The following is a 24,640-nucleotide window of genomic DNA, read 5'->3' as shown; positions in this document are numbered from 1 at the left end:
AATATAAAAATGAAGTTTATGTACGTGGAACACAGGGTTGCTGCGAGTTGGCTTTGGGACATAGGTGACAAAGTTGCAGCAAAATTATGAAAAACATAACAAAAGCCAGTAGGAACCTCACGTGACCCCAGTGTGTTCCCTACTGGATGGTTAGTGAATATTCCACTTCTAGAAGACTGTTTCAAACAATATATTAAACAATATATCAAAATATATTTAAATATCTGAAACTGGATTAAGTCTTAAGTCTTGATGCCTGATAAAACCAAATCTTTTGTATTCTCTAGCACTGGGCATAAGATGAGAAATAAACCACAAAGTGAAAAATATGTCAAGCAAGTGTAGAAGTGGTGTGTATGAAAATGTAAAAAGGTAAAATGTAAATGTAAAAAATGTAAAGCAAGTGCAGAAGTGGTGTGAATCAGGTGTGTGTCTGATAGGAAGGTGTGAGCTGTGTGCCAGTGCAGAAGGGAGCCCAGGGCAGAGCTGCCAGCCAGACCCAGGGATTTGTCTCCCCAGTGCCCAACTCAGTCTCAGAAGGCTTTTCAACCTCAAACTCAAGGCTTTCCCCAGGGCTGTATTTAGGGGCCTGAGTGGAAATGATGCCAGGGTTCTCACAAACCTGCTGGAGCCCAAACACAGCCTGGCATAAAAAAGGGGTAAAGCCTTGGGTAGCTCCTGCCAGAGCAGCTGATGTCTTGCTAAGAGGTCTCCTGGTGAGCAGGCTGATGGTGGAACAGCATTTACAGAGCTGAAAACCCAGCACATCAGAGTTTTAAATTATCAAAGCAGATAACAAGGAGCAGAGGATTACTGCAGAGGCGAAACTGAGCTGGAGGATATTCCTGTAAATGCAGCCAGGAGAAGCACAGTCACGTTTTCATTTAGGAATTCAGACACCCGTGGCCTTCAGTAGTTCTTAGGAACCCAATACTGGATACTGGAGGTATTTAGGTCCAAATAAGCACTGATTACCACTTCAAAAAGTTCCTGTATTTCTTATTCTGAACACCAGGTATCAGCATCTGATGTAGCTGAACTCCATTATTGTCACTGTGAGGGGTCCCTGCTGCAAACCCCCCCCAAACTTGATGTATTTTACAAATGCTAAATGCACATGAAAGTTAATCAAGAGAGAGGTCCTTACAAAATGTCTAAAGCTTCTTTAAAATCCTTGCAATGTCTGAACAGTTGTTTTGAGTGAACTGCTAAACAGAATTAAAATTCAAGCAAGATCAGATACCAGGAAAGATTATATTCCCTAAAAAGATCAGATAGAAAACTCTGAAATATTTCAGACGGCTGTTTCTATGTTCATTAAGCACCATGACAAAACAATAAACCAGAATATGGAGAGCAAAGCATCAGGAGAGCTTAGGAAATTGAGGATGGAACAACATGAAGACAAACAACTTGTCAAGCAACAGACATTTCCCTCACGTGAACAAACCTCCAAACTCCATGATGTGATGCAATTTAAAAAATGTCAAAAGACACCAATAAGTAGGAAATTGGGTGTTTGTTTAATGGATATAAGAGAAATGCAGGCAATACCATCCCATCACCAGGAAAAGAATGGTCTAAATACAAGAACGAGGAAAGCACACACCAGACATGGATAATTCATGGCTGCTGCCAGTGTGTCAGAAATGTGAGTATAAAACCATGGCTTTCTGTTTCTTTAATTAATTAAGAATAATTAATCCATAAATAAAAGCCTGAGGGTTTTTTGGTTTTTTTTTTAATTAAGCCATGTCTTGGGGTTAAACAATTTTAAATAGAAAACAAAATCAAATTGGGTTTGTCAAAAGAATTGTAAGATATCTGTGTTAAAAAATGAAAAATAACAAGGCTTAATTTTTTCACTATTATCAGAAAACATGAAGTGGAAACTACAGAAGAAGAAAAAGTTGCTCAACAGAATTATTAGGATTATTAAAGGAATCCAAATTTGTACAGAAAACAATCTTTTGCAATTAAAGTCCAGCGTGTAGTCTAGAGCCCATGGATAAGATAACAGAAGATCTGGAATAAGAAAAAGATATAGGAGAATACAAGACACGGTCCAAGCTTTCAATGCAAAAACAAGTAAACTTTTGATTTCCAATATTGTCAAGATTTTCTGATTATTAGGAAAGCTACAGACCTTCCATGGCTCTTGCTCCTGAGGACACACAGCTCTGCACTCTGCTGCAACAGCCCAAGAGCCCAAAGAAATTAAGTCAAGCTAAGCTAAAAGTTCAGCCAGACAGGAATGCCAGTAATGAGAAGGCACTGAGAAGGGACCATGAATGGAGAATGGTTACACAACAGAGAGGGGAAGAAATCAAGAAACCCCCTCTGTGACTGGCTGAGCTAATGAAGCCTCGCTTGCTTCTCTGCTGTCTAATCGTATGCAAGATTAAAATGGAGCTTTCTTCCCAAATTAGTGATGTCTCAGGAGATCTTATTCCCCAGCAGCTCTTTGGTATTCAGCAGGGATCATCAGCTTTTTTCTTAGGGCTTTCTTTCCCCTCAGCCTGGTCATCTGCTTTCCCTGCTGGCAGGAGCTCCCTGTTTTCTGTCTCTACCTGCCTGCCAAATAGACTCACACTGGCCCAAGGACTCAAGAATTACTCAGGGTGGAGGGGGAAGGGATGAATGTTGAGACACACCAAGAGATTTGGTCTGAATGTTTCCAAGGGGAGCTGCTGCCAAATCTTTGCAGCTCCTCCTCAGTCACTTCAGCTCCTCACTTTGCATTTTCCCCTCTCCTACCCCCACTCAGAAGCACCAAGTCAGGAGAAGGAATCTGGGTTTTGGGGAATGAATCACCTTCTCAACACTTCTCTTCATGAGACTCTTTCCTCTTTGGAAACTCAGCAAGAAATCATACATATGCAACAGAAAACCCAACAAAGTCGATTTATTTTAAGCCCAGGAAAAGGGAATTAAAAGACAAATACTTTGCAGGAGTTAAACCTGAGCCATTTGCTGATTATTAGCAATGAGGACAAAGAAGGCAAATGGTCACAACGAACTTGTCAAGCCTTCCCAGCACCTCCTCGTGGGGGAAGCTACCCTACTTTCCAGAGCAGTTTTCCTCAGACTCATCACTTTCTGCTAACAGATGGGAAGCTGAAGATAGAAAGAGGCATAGTTTATGCCTAGCACCAAGGGGAGGGAAAAATTATCTCAGCAGGAGATTCTTAAAAAAAAAAAAAAATCAGCAACTGTCCTTCTCTTTAGAAACCAGGGAAGAGGGAAGTATTGAAGACAAAGGATCACAGACTTTTCCTAGAGCTGCCCATGTTCTGAATGCCAAGCCCAGCTCCTCCAGCCTCTTCTGCTCTCCTTGCTCCGTTTCCTAATCACCCATCAGTGCTCACATAAGAGCAGTAGGAGAAAAAAGCTCCTTCAGAAGTCTAACATAAAGAGTCCTATGATGAAAAAGGCTGCCTCATACAATATAAATTGGAAATATGTTTTTTCTGTAAAACTCAGAACATTTCAGCTCATCCTTAATCCTGAATTCCTATCTGGATTCGTTTTTTCACCAAGTAGTCAGGATTTCCCTAACTCAGAGATGCCAAAAAACTCTGTAATGATCCAGCAGCAGGGCAAATCCTGGGATACACATTGAAATATTGTACAGTGAAATGCTGGGATGTATATTAAAATATACATTATAATTTGCCCTTGAGACCTACAGATTTCCTGAAATTGTGAGGATACAGTAAGGATGTCGCTGGTCTTGAGTCACTTAATGTTTTCTTCCTTTCCACCACTATGGACATGTGAGAACATTTATCAGTAGTGGTATTAAATAGGAAAAAAAAAAACCTCAAACACCATCCCCGCAACAAATTAAGCTGAACTAAACACCTTCAGATTGTGATACTTTAATACTCAAGGAGGGACAGACCCTATGCTAATTCAGCAAGCTTACCTAGTGCTGGGAAGGACAAAGTGCTAACAATTTTTAGCATCATTTGTCATCATTTTCTAGATGCCAGCACACACTCCATTTACATTTGCATGTGTTTGTGCAGGAATGTGTGCCCTTTTGTGTGGTTACATAAAAATGCACACACATTTTGGGGACAGTGGCACCAGGAGCACTAACACCATATTATCTACACACAACTTTAAATTCAGATTGGAACCTAAACCAATTTGGGAGCAATTCTTTGGTTTTCCTGTCAGTGATTTACCAACTAAATTGAGCAGGAAAGGGCTGGTTTGCTGCAGTGCTAACGTTCATTGAGCAACACGAGTCTTGCCCAAACCCTCAGCACCTCAGGGCAGAAGGAACAGCATTTGCACAATACTGATTTTAGATTTTTTTTTTTTAGATTTCTCCCCTGTGTGGGTGCTGAGGGCCTGGCACAGAGTGGCAGCTGTGGCTGCCCCTGGATCACTGGAAATGTCCAAGGCCAGGTTGGACATTGGGACTTGGAGCAAACTGGGACAGTGGAAGGTGTCCCTGTCATGGTAGGATGTGGAATGAGATGATCTTTAAGGTCCTTCCAACCCAAACCATTCTGTGATTTCTCTTTAGTTCCAATTTCAAGAGCCAGCTGAGAGAATGCAGGGATAATTTTAAAATTATTGTGTGTATAGTTCTTCAAGGGAAAAGCTTCCATTTCTGTCTTCCCTAAGAGAAAAGAGGTCACCAGAATCAGGGTGAGAACGTTTCCAAGGAGGTTTGCCTTTGACAGGGCAGGCATGGAATTGCATGAGTGATTCTTACACAGGAGTGTGAAGATAATAATCAAGCTCTAAGAAGGCTGAAGTTCACAGGAGATCCTTAGACACACATAAACCCTGAAATAATGAAAGGAAAAGTTTAGTGAAAGTATCAATGTCTCTTATTTCTGAACAGATACCAGGTGGTTAACAGAAAAACAGAATACAAATATAGAGCCCCACACCCCCAGTTACACACAAAACCAGAAGTGAACCAGAATGGGTTATTAGAGACATCAGAATATCATCAACTACTTAAGTGCATCTTCTCCCTTTTGGGAAGATAACTGCAGCCTCAGTAGACTTGAGAAATCTACATGGATTTGGATAAATATGAAAAATGAAACTTGGGCTGCCTCTTTAAATGCCAAGTGATTATAGGAGGATTAGGAGGATACTTTTTTTTTTTTTTTTTTTGGGTCCATAATGTGACCACAGAAGAAAAACTGCACCACAGTAAGTTCCCTGCCATGGGCATCAAGCACTACTTTATCTTGGAATTTCATTAGACTATCAATTGAGACAAGCACTGACTGAACAAATCAAAAAGAGGTATTTATCTACAAGTTGTGCAACAGATTAAGTTACCAATAATTACAGATATAAAATAATGCAGACTAGTCTACAATGTGGTTTTGTGAGCTTCTATTTTGTTGGGAGTTCAATTTTGTACCATTCTTATAGACTGTTCTGCAGTGTCATCATAAAGAAAATTTAAACCAGTTTGTCTCATTTCCCTAAATCTTTCTGACTAGCCTAATATATGCCTTGATTTATAAAGTCTGTGGTTATTTACAGATTTGCCCTCCATCATTCTGAAAAGAATTCTCCTTGAACATTAATTTCCTGGCTGAAATCTAAGAGAAAGTAATAGGCTAGGGAGCCTTTAGTTCAGAGGATCGTTGTTCAGAAACTATTCCAGGTGGCAAAGTGATGAAAACAGTGAAAGAATTCTGGACAGGTCATCAAGAAAATGCCAAATGAGACTCAGGATGAGCATCCTTATAGTGAAGACAGGCCTCTCATCCCAGATTTCCTTTGGTTCTCTGAAAGTCTCTGGTTTCTAACACCCTATCACACCCTTTGGTTACAATGATTTTGGGAGTGGCTGGAACTGCCCCAGAAATGTTTCCAGACCCAGCCGAGTTCCCCTGGCGCACAATGAGCTGCTGACAAAAGGGATTGTTAACGGGGAGCCCATCTGCTCAATCATCAGAGAAACCCCTGCAAGCAGCAGCGCTGCCTCAGCCCGGGGTGTGCTCCCTCTGGGCACCCGGGGCTGGCACACGGGCACAGGACACAGCAGAGCCGGGACCTCCAGGCTCTGCTCACTGAGACCTCCAAACTCCAACCTTCCTTATGAAAGCTGACCAAAAACCTTTGGCTCCCCTTTTTACTCCATTTAAAGCTCACTTACTGCTGGGCATTCAAAACAAAATTGAGGGTGTTCCATTCTCACTTGTTAAACAGAGGAATGGGCACTACACGGATTTCTCCTCTTTCAAACCAACCCTCAGCTGGTGACAGCTCGGCGCTGTCTGGGTGGCAGGACTGTGACAGACACTGGAGCTCAAGCTCCAGCAGCATCATGACTAGGTTTACAAAATTATTTCTCATTAAAATTATTTCTTATTTTTTAAAAAGTGAGAAAAGCCTGAAGTGGTTTCGTTTGGCCAAAAAAGGATGCTTGATATGCAGATGTTGTTTCATTTCTGATCAAATGACAATTGAACTCTATTAAGGTGGGAGTTGGAAGATAAAGTTAACCTGAGTTACCAGCAACACCAACCTAAGATGATTTCACATAAAGCTTCAGGAAATTTTATCAAAACTATGAAAAGAAGATTTAAATATTGAAAATAAAACAAAACAAAAAAACCCTCTCTTGTTAGCTTGTCTGCCGTACCGTATGTTCCAGTGCTTAGTTTGTATGTTATCAAAACAGAGGTAATTAGGTTGGCATTAAATTCCAGTACATAAAAGCTGCTGAAATTTTCATTTGTAGAGATGTTTTACCATCATTTTCTTCACACTTTGAAAGTGAATATAGACAGTCTGCCTAATGTCCTCTTATGTAACATGCACCAAATGCAACAGAAAGTAATATGGAATAAAACATATCTGGGCATTTTCAATTTTACTTGTATTTCATACATAACACATTTAACCTTACAAGAAGAAAGGTAATAAGAATAAAAGTCATCACTTTGAAATAGTATTTTTTGGTTCTAATCCTTAAATCCCATGAAAGAAAGTCTAAGTTTCCATGGAAAATGTTCTATTACTAAAAAACAGAAAACTAATATTCAGATAATCAATCCTGAGCAAAAGACTTTTTAGCTGCTAGTAGGTGAAAAAATACTGCTGTCAAGTGGCTAAAATAAGCATTCAATTCTCTAACAGCCTGAAATATAACAGGTTTCACTGCAATATCAAAGTGCACTCAGGTACATGAAATACATGACACAAAGGACATCCACAATCACATTAGAAAGATTTTTAAATTTACAGTCCCAATAACAAACTTCCTTTTTCATGTGTTTGATAGAGAGGGCAGATACATGGAGCTGCTGCTCTTCTGCAGCTTGGCACAGGCCATTCCCAAGAGGGAGAAAAACCAGGATATTGGGAAGTGCTGTTTAGAGCTTTGGTGAGATGCATTTTTGTCTTTAACGTAGTGACCCTGCATTACCAGAGGCAGATGCAAATTCCTAACAAGTCTATTTCCTTAAATAAATGAGAATATTCAATATTGCTGTACAACAAAAAGGCTTTTTCCACTACTGAACTTGTATGTCCAGTTATGGGGGTTGTAGACCAAACCATACCAAACCATAAAAATATCCAGCAGATTTGGCTGCTTTTCCTGGGCTAGGAAATTTGCCTTTCTGTCAGGAAAGTGAGTGCCCATTTCACCTGGCCAAGACAGACTAAAGAGGAACCACAACAAACTTCCACTATTCCTGTAGTATTCCACTTCCTGCTATTCCTGTAGCAACATCATCCCCATTTGGATCTTCTCAAGTCAAAGCTTGTCATGGAAAAATGGATGTTCTTTAAGCCATGATGCATAAACAGCCATTTTTTACCCATTTCTACACTGGAGAAATACCTGCATTGGCCATAGCACTTTAATATATGTCTGCTTACTGCCTTCAAATGCTTTAATAGATTTACCACCAGCTATCATACCTGGATTTGACTTGTTTTAATTATCAGCCTTAAAACCAAACTATAATAAAATAGCTGTTGGACCTGTCACAGCCTGAACATAGCAAGAACTAAATGCCATGTTTTCAGCTAGTCAGAAAATTCGCTTTAAATAGAGAGATGATGATCATACCAGAGGACATAATCAGCTTTCAGCATTCAAAATTCCTTTGTGTTGGTTGCAGCATATTACATGGCAAAACAAGTGGAGATAAATATAAAAATATATATACAAATATATATATGAGTTAGGTCTGGAATAGAGTAGCCAAGGAAAACTCAGGAAGACACAGAAGCAAAAGAAAGCCCAGGTGTGTGCTAATTTACTATTATTTTACACACTCTCCTTCCAGGTCCTCCTGTCTGAAAAGTAAGGTGGCGTCAGGACCACACTTCCAAAGCTGTCACAGACTAAAGAGAACTTGAGAGCTGACAATTTACTGCCACTAATTTCAAAAATATCACATAGATCAGCTCCAAGAAGGATACCATAACCCACTATAAGAACGCAAAAGGAGACATGAATTAAAAATATATCTCAAGGTTCCTTTCTCTATATAATAAAAAAGCTGCCAACTTGTTTCTTCTTAATTTTTTCTTCTTACTTTTGTTTCTCCTTTTCTTTCTTGGCTTTGGATATTCAAGAATCACAAAGAAGAAAAGAAAAAATATTAAACCATATATAAAAATATAATAAAAAACCCATAATTATGATTTTGAAAATATAATTTTAAAGCCAACTTAATGATATTTACAATCACACTTGCAATATTCATTTTCCATGCTGGATCTCCCAGCACTTGGATCTTAACACCACTACTGATCCATGCAGGCATCTGCAGAGAGTATTTTGAAAAGAACATATATTTGATTCTGTCTGTTGCCTCAGGATGGAGAAGACAGGACAGCGGTGATGATTCCATTAGAAACACCAAACTTCCTCTTGTGAAAACCTAATTTTTGTCTCTAAAATCTTGAAAACGTCTCTAAAAAAGAAGTTGAAGCATGCATTAAATGCTGCTGCTCATCTCAAGGTCTGCTATGTACAAGCTCATTTGCCAATCCCCCCTCAGGGAAGGGAAATGCAATTCAAGATGTGCCAAAACAACATTTTCTTGCACTCCTAAGAGTGGTGGCCAACACATTTGGGCCAGCTCCCTTCCCTGGGTGACTGGCAAGGACCTGGTTGAGCTGTAATTACTGCTGGCAGCAGGAGCTGCCTCCTCCTCTCCACAGCTTTTGGAGAACCAATTCACTCCTTTCCAATGGTTCAGGCCATAAAAGTGAATTCCAAGTCTCCCACCTCCTATTTTATGTTCATTGTTCGTGTGCACGGATGCTGTTCCGGAACAAAATCCTGACGTCCTGTTAAGGATCTGTGGCTGAGTCACAAGGCACAGGAAGAGGCTTTAGAGGGACTGCTTTGTCCCTGGGCTGTTCCTACAAGGATTTATGGCAAAAGCAAGCTGCTAAAATGGTAATGGAAAAGGGAGGAATTTAATGTGGGACATAACCTAGGCAGTGCTATCAGCACGCTGTAAACATTTCAGCAGCCGCCGACATTTCGAGGAGCCCTTCTTTGGTTCAGATATTTGCTCCAGCTGAAATATCAGGCACATAAAGCATCCAGACAACACCACCACCAGAAGCATAATTAGAGATTTGGAAGAAGAGCTTCATCAGTTGTCCATTTAATTCTCACTCCTGGCTCCAAGAGCGGCAGCACCAAATGCTCTGGAGCAAAAATGTTCCAAATAAGAGGAATCAGAGCACACTGCAATCTGGTAAAACCCTTCCCCGTGGAAAGGTTCCCTGAACTCCTCTCTAGCTCTTCTTATAGAATATAAACAAGTCAAACTTTAATTACTGTAAGCTTTCACATACTAATGGAATATAAGGAGATTTAAAGAAATTTAGAAAGCAGCAATTTGCTTTGGAGTGATGTAATTTTACTTAATTGCTTCTAATTAAAATTATTCTACAAATGTAAAACAAAAATGTCTATTAATTCTCTGCATAAACTAAATTTAGGTATCAACTGAGTAGCTTATTCACAGTATTTACTATAATTACTGCAAGACTTTTGTAACTTTGATGATTTAAAAGTTTGGAGGCTTGATATCAAATAATGGTTTCTGCTGCATAAAGCAAAATAATCTTTCAAACTCCCAGTGCCTTTGTACTTTGACTGTGACTCACTAAATTTACATTGTGTGAAAGTACATGTAGGAGTAAAAGCACTTATGTATTATCAAGAAATATGACATTATAATCCCATGAAGCTACTACTTATAGAAAAAAAAATAAAACTGTTCCCATTCTCTTCCACACCTAAGTGTAAAGTGAATACCTTCCATTAATTTTACCTTGGATTAACTTTAGAAAGAAAAAGGACACTTAATATTTTTGCATATATTTTAAACTCCACTTTTAACAGAAAGTCTTAAAATCAGCCATGAAACATAAAAATTGGAAATATCTTTCCATAAAATTTAAGTCATCTGAAAACAATTACTGTATTTTAATCTATCCTGTGATTTGTGTCAAATCTGACAAAAAGTTGCGGCCAAAGTTGGGGTGGAAAATTAAACAAAAACAAAAAAAAAAAGTGAGATCATTTTGCAAACTTTTATATTTTAGAAATAGACCAAATTAAGTCCAAAGACAGTTATTTTGTTAAATTTCTTCTCTTTTATCTTCCTTACTCTCTCTCCATGTTTTTGCTACCTAGATTTGCTTATTGTTCTTCAAACAGCCCAACAAAGCAAATGCAACAGGGTCAATGTGCCATTTTGAGGTGAAACTTGCTAACTTGAGTAAATCCAGTACTAAATGCTATTTTCTTCCTGCAGATAATTCATTTTCTTCTCTAAATTCTTTAATACGCCAAAGTCAGTGCATCACAAGAGAGCCATGCCTGATTTATTCCATGGGGAGATTGCATTACCACCCCATGGAGTTCACCCCACTAACACCTAAGCATGGACCTCTAACAATAAACAGAAATCAGGAGGAAACCACCATGCTCAGAGCTCCTCTTGCTGTTGGGAATCATGGAATGGTTTGGGCTGGAAGGGTTCTTCAAACCATCCAGTGCCACACCTGCCATGGCAGGGACACCTCCCACTGTCCCAGGCTGCTCCAAGCCCTGTCCAGCCTGGCCTTGGGCACTGCCAGGGATCCAGGGGCAGCCACAGCTGCTCTGGGCACCTGTGCCAGGGCCTCACAGGGAAGAGTTTCATCCAAAGAGCCAACTTAAATTTCCCCTCTTTCGATTTGTACCCATTACTCCCTGTCCTCTCACTCCAGTTGCTGACAAAGAGCCCCTCTCCGGTTCCCCGCAGCTCCTTCAGACACTGGGAAGTGCTGGGAGGTGTCCACACAACCTTCTCTTCTCCAGGCTGAACAGCCCCGCTCAGCCAGCCTGTCTCCTTAGGGGAGGTGCTCCAGCCCTCTTATCAACATCCCTGGACTCACTCCAACAGTTTTTATGTTGGAGACACCATTTGAAGACATTTTCAGAACCTGGCAGACCATGAAGCGTGGAAATCCAGACTCTGGCTTTGGTTTTAAACTTGGGCGTGGGGGGAAGAAAACAGATTTATCTTAGCCAACAATTTTGGCACTGTATTACCATTGTTTTCCTCCAAAAAAAAAAAAAAAAGTTCCAAGAGCCTCCTAAGGAAGTCACAGGCTGCCACCTTTGGGCCCAGCTGTGTCCCAGAAACTTCTGTGTAGTTCAGGATCAGCACTTCATTTCAGTAAAGTGGAACCTCTCCATCAGTGCAGGGGCGTTTCCCTCTGCCTAATGAAGCCCAAGCCAAATTACCAGCAAAGCCCAGAATGAGATGGCCGACGTCATGGCAAAGCAAGAAGCAAAATAAAATGAAGTTGTAGTGACAGCAGCACCCAGGAAACAATCTCTCACAGTAATTTACTTCTCACATCACTGTGTGGCACTGACTATATCCCTTCACTGCATGGATGCCATGGGAAGCAGATGGTTACACATTTTTAACCCCAAGCTCACCAAGTCTAAAAACAGGCTCTTAATTAAGAAAAAATCAGGGAAAATAGGCTTTAATAAACAAATGAGTTACATGAATACAAAATGCAGAGGGCATGTTTAAAAATTGGCCAAGATCAAAAGCAGGAATAATGAGTTAAATTACAAAAACAGTTATTAAAATGTCTGGTTTGAATATCTGAAAACAAAAACCTTGAAAATGCACTTTTCCAGGGAAAATTCTGCAGCGGCAGGAAGAGATTCCCAGTGCAACTTGAAGTTTTTTCTTAAATTCAGCAATTCACTAACAAATCATCATTAAGACCTTGATCCCCAGGGCATCCTAAAAGCACTTTTGCAGTATTAGTAATAGGCCATTTAATTCTCCCACTTTATTTCTAATTTCTAATTAGACTTTAATTCATCATATATCTTATCCTCTCATTGTGGTAGCCTATATTCTTAAGGAAATTGGAATTTATCTTTCTAAGCTAGAAGTTTTTACACTCAGAATTGCTGGATCATGGTGTTCCTTCTGCTTGTTTGCCATCTCCCTCAAACTATCCTAAAATAAATCTGAGTGTTTATTATTGAAATATCCTGTTTTCCCTTATCTGCTTATGCTGCTCAGCTGGCATTTTGGAAATGCAAGAATTGGTGACATTCCATGTATTGCCACCTCAAACCACATTAGAAAGTCCTCTGTACCAGCAGCCTTGTCTTAAAATAACCTTGAAGAGCTTCACCATGGAAAACAGATTAAACATCTGCTCCCACTGCATGTCACCCAGACAAGGGATGGTGCCAGGGGCTCCTTGTCCTGCTTGGACTTCTCCTACCTATGGATTGCTGCACTACTTGACTCTCTAAAAGTTTCTACAGGACAGCTTCTTTTATTGTCAAACAAACAAACAAACAACAAAAAAAAAAAACAAAAAAAAAAAAAAAAAACAAAAAAAAAAAAAAATCCCCAAATCAGCTGCTTTCTGCTTTTCCTTGTGACTCTTACTCCATTTTCTCCTGCCCCAGGTATAAGGTTATCAGCGTGGCACATCTAACTCCAAGATTTGTTTGTGATCTTAAGCAGAATAGAAGAATTGGAATGAGGGTAGAGTGGAAGTGGAGCAGAACAGAACAAGGGGAGAACTGGGGTGAGCTGGGGTTAGAGCAGAGCAGACCCAAATTCCTGCACCTGCAATGCAGCACATCCAAGCTCAGCCTCAGTGACTCCAGCAGCAGCAGGAATCTGCTGAGGGGGACAGTGATCAGCTGCACCTCAGGAATTGCTCCTGCACCCACAAATTCTGTCTCTGGGGAGGCATTTCAGGACCCTCCCAAGTGCCTGTGCTGGGGACAGGAGTGAGACCCCAGGAAATGCTATTCCTCTGGTTCCTTGTCAGTTGGAAGCCTGAGTTTATACCTGATACCCAGCAGATTTTCCTGTCATGTTTCAGTTTAATTTGTTTGGTTCTAAATATCAGACAGAGTTGAGGGGGGAAAAAAAATTGTCTCCCTGACGTACAGCAGAGCCTGGGTGGGGCTGCCAGGTGATCCCAACACTCAGACATTCATCTGAGGCTGAAAAGCACTGCTGCACTGCAGGGTTTGCATTTCCAGTCCTCCCAAACCCTCACGGCAACACCAGCACCCAAAATCAATCCAGTTCCCTCTGCTGATCCTTTCTGAACGAGCAGCATGCACAGATCATGCTAAGAGAAAGGCTGCTTTTCTTTAGCCTGCTGATCTCATTATAAGCAAATACGAGGGCAATCTAATTTTATCAGCCACAAAACAAAGAGCATGTTTAAATTTTAACATTCAGCCAAAACCTCTTCTGCTTATAATTTGAGTTTAAACTTATACAGCATGTTCATTACCATAAACAATCTGCAAAATGGCCAGAAAACAAACTCCCCCCTTATAATCTGCCATCAGAAAACCACAAAGAAATAAACATTGGCATCTCAGCTTTGCTTTCACTTTGCTCTCAAGGCTTTGGAAAGACCAGCTGAGAAGTTTTCCTTCCAAATAAACTGAAGGTTTTAAACAAACCAAAGAATGCTTCCAGATGTTCTTCTTTCAAGCATACCTTAATAAATGACCCCAAATAAAGAAAACTTCAAGGTAGATAAATAGTGTCTTGGAGGGTAATGAATTAGGGAAAGGCTCTAAGTATTACAAAATTATACTCATGTTTCATCTCAATTGATTTTGTCCACCTAATCAGTAAAATCAACAATAATAACTTGACTTTCTTCTTTGTGAAAGGGAACAAAATACTATTTTAAAATATGAGATAATTTCAATTTAATAAATACTACATGTGCAGATAATGGGATTTCCATGAAAAATTCAAAGAACATTGCTCTTCGTCATTAAATTCAAGTTAATCAGCATATTCTGCTGCAGATTCAATTAAAAACCAATATTCTAAATTTATTACTCAGTTGTAAATATCAATTCAGTTTCCAAGCAAAACAATACGAATCTGCAGTAAACAGCTCAATCATTCTGGAAGTTGTCTAAACACCAACCCCAATAGCAACAGAGAAAATAAACAAGAGAAAAGCCACAACAGCGGCTTCTCCAAAATCCAGGATATGTGGTACAACATATTGTACCTTAACAAACCAAGAGAACTGACAAAAAGTGGTGATAAGCAACAGGAACAAAGGCTGCTATTTGGTTATCAAACGTTACAAATTGTTCTTTTAAACAGATGTTCATTTTGAATGCCATATGGGAGATGGGAAGGGTCTGTCAAAGCACAATCCTGATGGAAATCTCCAAATCAAACCTGACAGGAAACCAAATCAACAGATCAACGGCCAGGAACTGCAGATGCCTCATTTCCTTTGGAAAACCAGCCTGAAAGGAAGGGCTCACTAACAGCAACCACCACATCCCCTCCAGAGATGGGGGCAGCGCCCACAAACCTCAGCACAGTTTATTTGATGGGAAAACAATGAATCCAGAGAGCACAACCCCTGGAAGACCCACGGAGATGGATCCAAGAGGAGCATCTGCCTCCCCTCCCCATGTGACTGCCTTAACTCCTGCAGCTCCTGGGGGAGTGACCTCCCTGGGATGGAGGGATAAAGGACAAAAGCACAAGGATGGGGACAGCGAGGGCACGGAATGAAGGCAGGCTGGTAAAACCTGATCAGCTTAGTCATGGCTTTCCAAACCCAAACCCAGCAGCTGCTCCGAAACTCCAGCCATGGGGAACAGCCAGGTTTGGCCAAGCTGGAGAGAGCAGGAGCTGAGGGAACATTGGGAAGAGCAGGAGCTGAGGGAATGCTGGAGAGAGCAGGAGCTGAGGGAACACTGGAGAAAGCAGGAGCTGAGGGAACATTGGGAGAGCAGGAGCTGAGGGAATGTTGGAGAGAGCAGGAGCTGAGGGAATGTTGGAGAGAGCAGGAGCTGAGGGAACACTGGAGAAAGCAGGAGCTGAGGGAACATTGGGAGAGCAGGAGCTGAGGGAATGTTGGAGAGAGCAGGAGCTGAGGGAACATTGGGAGAGCAGGAGCTGAGGGAACATTGGGGAGAGCAGGAGCTGAGGGAACATTGGGGAGAGCAGGAGCTGAGGGAACATTGGGAGAGCAGGAGCTGAGGGAACATTGGGAGAGCAGGAGCTGAGGGAACATTGGGAGAGCAGGAGCTGAGGGAACATTGGGAGAGCAGGAGCTGAGGGAATGCTGGAGAGAGCAGGAGCTGAGGGAATGTTGGAGAGAGCAGGAGCTGAGGGAATGCTGGAGAGAGCAGGAGCTGAGGGAATGCTGGAGAGAGCAGGAGCTGAGGGAACATTGGGGAGAGCAGGAGCTGAGGGAACATTGGGGAGAGCAGGAGCTGAGGGAACATTGGGAGAGCAGGAGCTGAGGGAATGCTGGAGAAAGCAGGAGCTGAGAGAACGTTGGAGAGAGCAGGAGCTGAGGGAACATTGGGGAGAGCAGGAGCTGAGGGAACATTGGGAGAGCAGGAGCTGAGGGAACATTGGGAGAGCAGGAGCTGAGGGAACCCCACGCTCCACAGCCTGAGGAGACCCTCAGGACCATTGGGAATGTCGCTTCCAGGTCTGAAAGGTTCCCTAAGTAGTAACAGACTCCACTTTAATATTTCCCTCTCCTCTCCCATAAGTTCCTGTTCATTATTTTCATATTTTCTGTTTGGCATATAGGAACAGGATAATACCAAGTTTGAACTAAATTTCTCCATGACTATAAAAATATATTTGATTAAACAGATGTCAGCAAAATTTTATGGAGTGAAAATTGAGTAACAGATGGTGAGGTCTGTGGAGTTCAAAGAGGCTGTATTTTATTAAATAGGAAATTTGAGGAAAAGAATTATTTTGCTGGAAATATTGATGCAGTGTTTAGGCAAATGTAAAAGCATTCTTACTTGATAGAAAACAGTACATTTAAAAAAAAAAAACTTAAAATAGATGTATTGATACCATGAACCTCACTCAGACCATTAAAAAGGGGGATTTTCTTCTACTTTCTTTTAACTGACTACAGCACAGCAAGGTTCTCAAAGAAAAATAATGGAGAAGAAAAAAACCCAGCTACCAAACCAAAACCAACAATGACCTTGATTAAGCATCCTGAGTAAAATACATCCTTTGTATGATACACAAATATTGTGAAAACAAGTTTAGAAGTACAAAACCATGGGATAATAAACAGTTTTACCAAACTTACATTATAAGCATTAAACAAAATTGCAAATAATGGCTTATGTGCTATGGGAAATGAGACAGAAGGATTATAACTCCTGACTGCCATTAATGTATCACCCCTATTCCAGCTTTACTACTCGGAATGGTAGAAGAACATTGCCACCAGTGGAACACAGACAGAGAGTCAATGAAATGAAAAGAACATCATAAATGTAATTATTATTGCACAATATGATTTCTCTCCCTATTCCTGTGGCTCTCAAGTCTTTTTTTCAAGCTGATATTTTAAACATTTTATTACATCATTGGGAAAAAAAAAATTCAAAGGGCAGAAGTAGTTTCAAATTCATGACCAGGCTCCTTCTGCATCAAAGAGAAAGATACAGTACCCTGTGGAATAGCAGTCAGGGAGCTGCCTCAGATGTCCAGGGGGAAGAATTAGAGAAATCCAATAGTTCCAGAGCACTCAGCCATGCTGAGAGCTGCCTGTTGTCCAAACAAGCCTTGTGTTGGATCACAGGCAGGAGCCCCCTCTGATTCCCCCACAGGGGAGGAATTCTGAGGAGGAGAGAACTGGAGGTTTCTGAGCTGACAGAGCCTCTCTCACCTGCAAGAGGCACCAGCCCCTGTGGCCAGACCTGCACCAGCACAGCCCAGCTCCACCAGAGAGCTCTGCTCATCCCCCCTCCCAAAAACCTGCTGGGAGCTGCTTCTGCTCTGATCTCACCCAGCACAGCTCAGGGTTTGGTGCTCCCTTGGATCAGAGCTGTAAGTGCTGATGCCACCAGGAGTGAAACCATCACAAACACATAACAGATATTTCTGAGCTCGTGTCTTCATTTCTCAGTGACATTTCCCACCAGGTGTTGAAGTGTGCTGTCAGGGCTCCTGATGTGTGCAGCCCCAGAGCTGTGGGAGCTGCTCCATCCTCACAGTGAGAATTGCTGCTGCTGCTTTTTCACAGAGTGGGGCAATGAACTGAGCCCCCCCAGACTGTGAATGCAGAAACAGAGCTTACAACACACCAGTATTTATGGCTTATTAACTAAGATATGTCTTATTAGTGGCTTTAAACCTTGACACCAACATCACAAGAAACATTTTCCCACAAAGACTGTATTTTAGGAGAGAAACAGTCAGATAATATTTGACAGAGCGATAAAAGAACCAACCGATTCAAGCCTCCACGAAGAAAAATACCCTCCTCGAGTTTGTATTTCAGGGTTTTGTACAAGCACAAGCTCTTCAGGAGCCATGCTTAGCTTTACAACCCGTCCATCCTTCCTTCCTCTCTCTTGATCCATTTTTCAGTCACGTCCAGGTATCCTGGCTGCTCCACAGGCTCCAGATAAACACATGAAATCGTCCCTGGGTTTATATCACTCCCAGAGTAATTTAGATCACGTTTAGCACAGCCCTCCAGCCTTCCCAAGGAATAACTGATTGGATTCAAGCACGTTGAAAGCACATATATGTTGTCTGAACTATTTCCACATGCTTTTAGACCTAGAAATCCTGTATTTAAATAAGCAGAAAAAGGAAACGTTGGAGGTGGGTGTTAATTACTCCTATTTACAGGCTTTTAGCAGTTTCCCATATTGGTTAAAACAGAAGCTGTATCTTATTTTCAGTGATTCAAAAATCAAGGCAAGAGACAGAAATTCATCAGAAAAATCAGAGATTACTTTTCCAGAGATAGAAAAGAAAATGCAGCTTTACACATCTCAGGCATCAGCTTTTAGATCTATCCTTTATCTTCCTAAGGCAAACATGATGATCAATCCATTAAAAAATCCTGAAATAGTCACCAAAAAAACCTCTTCTTAATCTTCAGCTGTTCAAGGATTCTGCAGTTTTCAAAAGAACTCTTAAGCACAGGACATTTTGGGGTTTGAAGTAGTCCGTGTTAAGGGCATGAAAAATATCACTCAAAATATTTAAAAGGGATTTCAAAGCTTGACCCAAGTTGATAACCCTGGTTAAGATTTTCATTTCTGGATATTTAAGATAAAATGGCTGAGGACTTACAGAGAGGAGAAACCAGTTTTACAGCAGCATTTTAAGTTGTGATAAAATTCCTAAATATAAACGCCCAAAGCTGATGTGCCAGAATGTTCATTGGGTATTTTTTAAAGGAAGGCACAAGGAATGATCTTAAACTTATATTTAACCTCTACACAAGAGGCAGTTCAGTATTTAGGGAGATCTGAAGGAAGGTCTTGTTCTCATCAGATCATTTTTCTTTAGCTTTGGAGGAAGAAGTGCTAATTTCCATTCTTCCCCATTTTCTGACGTGCTTTAGGACTCATTGTGGATGTGGGAAAAGAAATTATTTGACCTCTTGAATAGAAGGAAAAGGGAAGTGGATAGGTCATGTCTGGAGAGAGATTTCTGCCCCCATTCCATGTCAACGTTCTGGGGCCTCAGGCCTATTTCTCAGGGCCAAATCTGACAGCTACCAGAGGGGTTTATTGTGAAATGAAACAAGGAAAAGTATTCTTGGGATAATCTTATGGAACCCTCTTTTTATTCCTGCAGTGAAAGGCAGGAAAAATCCATCTAAAAATACCAGATCATTTACAAATGGAGACAGAAAAGCAAAAAAATTGTGTCAATATGTGTAACACTCCCCAAACTGGATGAACTCAATCAGAAATAAAAACATGTTGTTAAAATGATCATTCTAAGGTGCTTTTAGATACATCTAAGATAATTGTTACCATACTGCAGCCAGAAGTTCCTGAGGAGCTGCCTATTGATCCCTTTCACTGACACTGTTTAGATAAAATTTCATGCCCACTGTTGGTGCATTTTTGTTGGTATTTTCACAGAGAATGCTGAACACCTTTTAAAACATTATTTTGTTTGCAGGAGGTTGCTCTGATGCCAATGGAGCCCTGAGTGGTGCCACGTTACTGACACAGAGGTGACAAGGACACAACGAGGGAAGTGTCTCCCCAAGCACAGCCTTGCACTCTGAAAGCTGACAGCAGCCTGCTCCAGCTAATAACCAAAAGATAGAGACCAAACAGTTAAGGCCTGCCTGATTAATTGCTCTGCTTAGCTAATTTGATAAGCCCTCCATCAGTTTTCCGTGCCTCCTTCATTGGCTTGATCTACTCTGTAAATTAATCTAATTATGAACACCTGCAATCCAAAGAGCCCTCTCTGTAGAAGTTCAACAACTCTTATTTATACACAGTATTTCTTTAAAGGTCAGTTCTGATCCCCATCCTGCCACAAGAAGCCTTTCTGGGGTCCAAGGGACACAGCAAGGGGAATATGCAGCAGAGGAACCACTCTGCCTCAGCAATGCTTTATTCCCTCTGCATTCAGCAACATAAGCTGCATTCTGCAAGAAAAATTTAATAAAAATTTACAGCAGACAAAAGATGACAAACGAGTCAAAGTCATCCCAATCCCCACATTAATCAGATCAGCCATGCACCAGGAGGGGAATGACAATGCCAGCTCCAATTCAGGTGCCATGGGATCCCCAAAGAAACCAGGGACTGCACAAGGAAAGTGCCAACTGCAACCTGATAAAACTATTTTGAAACGTTCAGCATCCCCTAGAGTGAGCACATGTTAGAAAATAACAGATCAGCTGGGTGTTTATGGTGTAGATGTGTGGCTTACCCTTGATTCTCTGAAAAGCCATTTCTATTTGCACCAGTTCCTCACACAGGACAGAACTCTGCCAGCAGAATCCAACCACAAAACCTGGGCTGCAGTATTTTCAAAACTATGGGCTGGTAACTGATTTAAAACCAATTGTATTGATAGTTTTAATGGATCTCTCTGATTGCTACTTTATCCTCATTAATTAGTGTGAATATAAATTAGAAACAAAAGGAAGCCCCCAAGCAGTTTTATCTGGCTATAAAGATTTCTTGCCACTGGATTTGCAATCCCTTTTCACAAATTATTTTGTGGGCAGAATTTTTAATACTCTGGTTTAATCATAATTTTCTCCCTCTCAACATCATTACAGAAAGATTGAACATCATAAAATGTTTTTTTCCATCAAAATCAGAAAAAGTTATAGTTCAATTCATCTGGGGGTTTGTGCTAGCCTTGATAAAATTATTTTTAAAAGACAAACAATAACACTGTCAGACTTGCCTGACTCAAAAGCAATTTGCATTAGTAAAATCTAACTGTAAGCCCTTGAGATGCCAACAGTTTATTGTATTTGTTGTAAAAAATATTTTAGTCAAGCAATGCCAAGCCCGGGGCCTTCTGCAGTAACTGTGGCAAGAAAAATTAGGAAGTTGTGCTTCAGAGGACATCTGCAGAGCTTGCAGGGGATCCCTGCTAGATGGACCCCAAAATGAAGGACACTCCTATCCTACCTCAAAATACTGGTCTAGTATTTTATTGATGGAGCCATTAACTGTCTCTCTGGGGCACCCAGATTAATTAAGTTCAGAGTCAGTGCTAGATCCTCAGAGCCTTTCCAAACCTCCAGCAAGCACCTGCAGAACTGCTCCAAATATCACCATGTTGGAAAAAAAGTCATGCATTACATGGAAAAGCTGCCAGAATGTCAGAAAACTATAGAAAACAACACCAAAAAGAAGGGGGAAAAAAGGAAATAAAGAAATGTTGGCATTAAGAGCCCTGACAGATGTTAAGCTTTTGTTCTTGCATCATCTCCCATTGCAGAGCTCTGAGTAATTCAATGTGATGTGTTGCAATGCGTTTGCAAGGGTTAGGCTTTGTTATCAAAGCCTCAAGAATTGGTCAAGGCTATGAGAACACAAATTGTACTAAATTAAGAAAAAAGAGGCTGAGAAATCAAATACCAAGACCACAAGAACTAGATAACAGAAGACTGTGAAACACCTGGACTGTAACCAATCATATACTCTGAGAAATGCAGGCAGAAAACGAGTGAACAAGACAAAAGCACCAATCAGAAGTGTATACTTAGTAGTTCATAGAATCTCTAAATATGTGTATAATGTAAACAATAAACAACTTCTACTTAATCCTATTAGTCAGCTTTTCAAAAACCCTGAATTTCCCACAATAGTGATGTGCAACTGAGCAAGGGCTTGTCCTTGTCACGATCCCAAAGGCGCCCAGAGCCCCTCACCAGGGGCTGCTGGAGACCCTGCAAGGCAAAGGATTCCCCTGGGAAGTGGGGATGGTTACTGAAACCCCAATGGATGTCCCAGGATTGAACACTTCCTCCAGGAAGCCACAGCACATTTTTGGCTCTCAGAAACGCCAGGAAGCTCAGCTGAACGTGGCCATTGATTATCCCAACAGCTTAATAAGGCAGATCCCAATGGCTGACTCAGCTGAGGTGAACTGGGGAAGAAGATTAAAAATCCATGTCCCTTAAAGCCTTGGCCACTCCTCTGGCATCCCTATCCCATCAGGAAGGGAAAACTGTTTATTAACCAACACTGGAACCACATGAGGATTGCCTACTTCCAGTTAAAAGCATGAGGGAAAATAATCAATTTTAAAATATGTATCAGTAACCCCAAAATACAGAAGGTGTTTAAAAAAAAAAAAAAGCAGAACACAGTCGGGAACCATTTGATAAACGTAAAGCCTAATCCCAAAAGCTGGTTTATTTTCATAGCATTATAAAAGGGGCAATTTGCTAATATTTGGAGGAAAAGGGAAAGAGAAGGAACATGTACTGCTGAGGAGCAGCACAGGGGCTTCTTTTGCCCATACAAAATGAGTTTATGAAATATATTTAACTGAGTTCCTTTAAGAAGTGCCAAAAAGTTGGCAGCCACAGAGAATTTCTTAGCATAGCTAAAGAGCCTGAGGGTTTGGAGCCAGGACAAAATGGGATTCACTGGACCCAGGCTGGGCCTTTTGTGTTGCTGTTTGTAGATCTCCTCATTTGAGGACCTGTCAGGAATTCTGATGCCACTGATTACTTGAAACTACAAAATTGGCCCCATCCTGCCTTATCTGCAATTTTGACCATGACCACTGGAACTTTGAGGCCATTATCAGATCCTTCACAAGTTCTTAAAACTCATTTTGCATCGGATGTTGTGGAAAACTGGAGATTTGTCACTAATTCAGCAAAAAACAAAGACTAAACTCATTTCCTTATGTTTGTGATGATTTCAAATGATTGATTGCTAAAATAACATTATACCCCTTTGATACAGTAATCCCTGGAATGACAACATGGACAACAGGAGGAGATCAGGCTCACCATGAACATAGCGCACTGGCGGTGAGATCTTTGTGTCACAGCATGCAAGACCTGATAAAAACAAAGAAAAAAACAGTTTATGTTTTGGAAATTTAAATAATAATGGTTATAATGAATGTAAAATCAAAGATAGAGGCAGTTCAATCATTGAAAAGCAGCTGGTTTCATTTAAATCCAAATGTGTTTATTGCACAATTCATAAAATTAAGCTCATCTCTTGTGTTATTCCATAACAGAAAATTTAAAAGTGACTCTTAAAAAAAATGAAGTATAATGCACCTTCAAAAAATAATATATTACACATCTTCCAATAGAACTGAAGCATTTAATATTGCCTAATTCCAGAAAAATCCAACTAACAATGCACACTAAACCTATCATACTTGTTGCCACTTATAATTCTTTTGTAGTAGCATTCAGATCTACAAGTATTCGACAAAACTGATAACCTCAATTTTTCTCAGAATTAAATATCTTGAAGGGAAAATGTTTACTAAATAAATACAAGCATGAATCAGGGCATATGAAAGTTTTCCTCCCTTCCTGTTGGAGATGAAAACAAACACCTCTTCCAAGAATTACATCAGGATAAACACTCAGGTGTCACAAATCTAATGCCAGGACGAAATTTTCAACAAAGAATCTATTTCAATCCCTTCTGGGGGTGATTTCATGTCAGCAGAGACAGAATCCTGTGTGCAGCACATTCATCAAGACACAACTTGCCAAGCAATCAGTTCAGCACAGCCCCTCACGCTGCTCGGGGAATGTCTCCTGAACCAGCAGCTTGATGCAGGAACACAGCAGTGCCAGCCCTCCCAGAGCTTCAGGACACAGGGATTCCACTGCAGTTTCTCTCCTAACTCCTCAAAGCACTTCAGAGCATCGCAGAGGGATGCACAGACAGAATGGACCTTGTGCTGTTAAGAGCCAAAAAGGAATTCCCAGAGTCTCTGGGTTCCGATGAGCAACTGCTCGGCCAGAAATTAAAAGTACAACGTGACTTCTTTGAGAGCCAAAGCTGACCTAGGGAGGTGATACGTCATGAATTAAATTGAAATCTGGCAAAAAAAAAAAAAACCCAAGCCCAACCCACTTGATTGAAGTGCCATGTAAGCACTACAAGTGATAAAAATACCTCCCTCCCATCCTAAGCTGACAGAAGTGCTTGCAGGAGATCCAAGCCAAACATCTTGTTCCACCACCTGGGCTACCAACATCTCTTTAGCACATTTATTCCAGAGATTTCCCCATTGTGGGAATACATGCAAACAGCTAAAAACCAGAGCTCTCTCACTCTGAATTGCACACACAATGCTGGAGCTGAGCAAACAACAAGTCCATCTTCTCCAGGAGCTGACACTGCAATCCCTCTACTGGATCCCAGTCCCAAAATCAGCAGGTGACTCCAGGAATCAAACAGCAAACAAGGAGACACAGCAGGGGGAAATACCCAAAATGCCAAGGCTTTGGAGTACAGCAAGTCAGAACATCTGTGCCAGAGGGGATGGAAATGGTACAAACACAATTAAATGAGTGAGAAGGGGACTCCCAGCAGGACTCGATGCAGTCAGGGATGGGAACACTTGGCTCTGTCCTGACTAAATCCCAGTTCCAACACCTACCCTTGGAGGCCTAAGTTGTAAAACCTGTTTGTGCCCAGCAGCACAGGTGTGTCCTTAAACCTGCTGCCTCCCTTTGCCTCAGCAGTAAAGTTGTCCCACTTCTGTGAGATTGATTTTGAGTATAAATTCAGAGGACATCATAAAAGTGCTCAAACACCGGGGTGATAAATTAAAATAAATGTCTCATCGGTACT

General features: G+C 41.0%; 1 protein-coding gene across 5 annotated transcripts in view; it reads right to left on the bottom strand.

The window, feature by feature from the left end:
- The window catches only part of ATP2B2 (ATPase plasma membrane Ca2+ transporting 2), a 397,314-nt gene that overhangs the window by 273,308 nt on the left and 99,366 nt on the right, over positions 1 to 24,640 (bottom strand). For all 5 annotated transcript variants that reach the window (XM_053953504.1, XM_053953505.1, XM_053953502.1 and 2 more), the window contains exon 2: positions 22,822 to 22,872. The gene's annotated coding sequence lies outside the window, so the exon portion shown is untranslated. The remainder of the gene's footprint in view (positions 1 to 22,821; positions 22,873 to 24,640) is intronic.

Source organism: Vidua chalybeata, chromosome 12 (genome assembly GCF_026979565.1).
Source record: "Vidua chalybeata isolate OUT-0048 chromosome 12, bVidCha1 merged haplotype, whole genome shotgun sequence".
Taxonomy (NCBI): Eukaryota; Metazoa; Chordata; class Aves; order Passeriformes; family Viduidae; genus Vidua; species Vidua chalybeata.
Note: the sequence above shows the minus strand (reverse complement) of the source record. Positions and strands in the feature narration are given on the sequence as shown.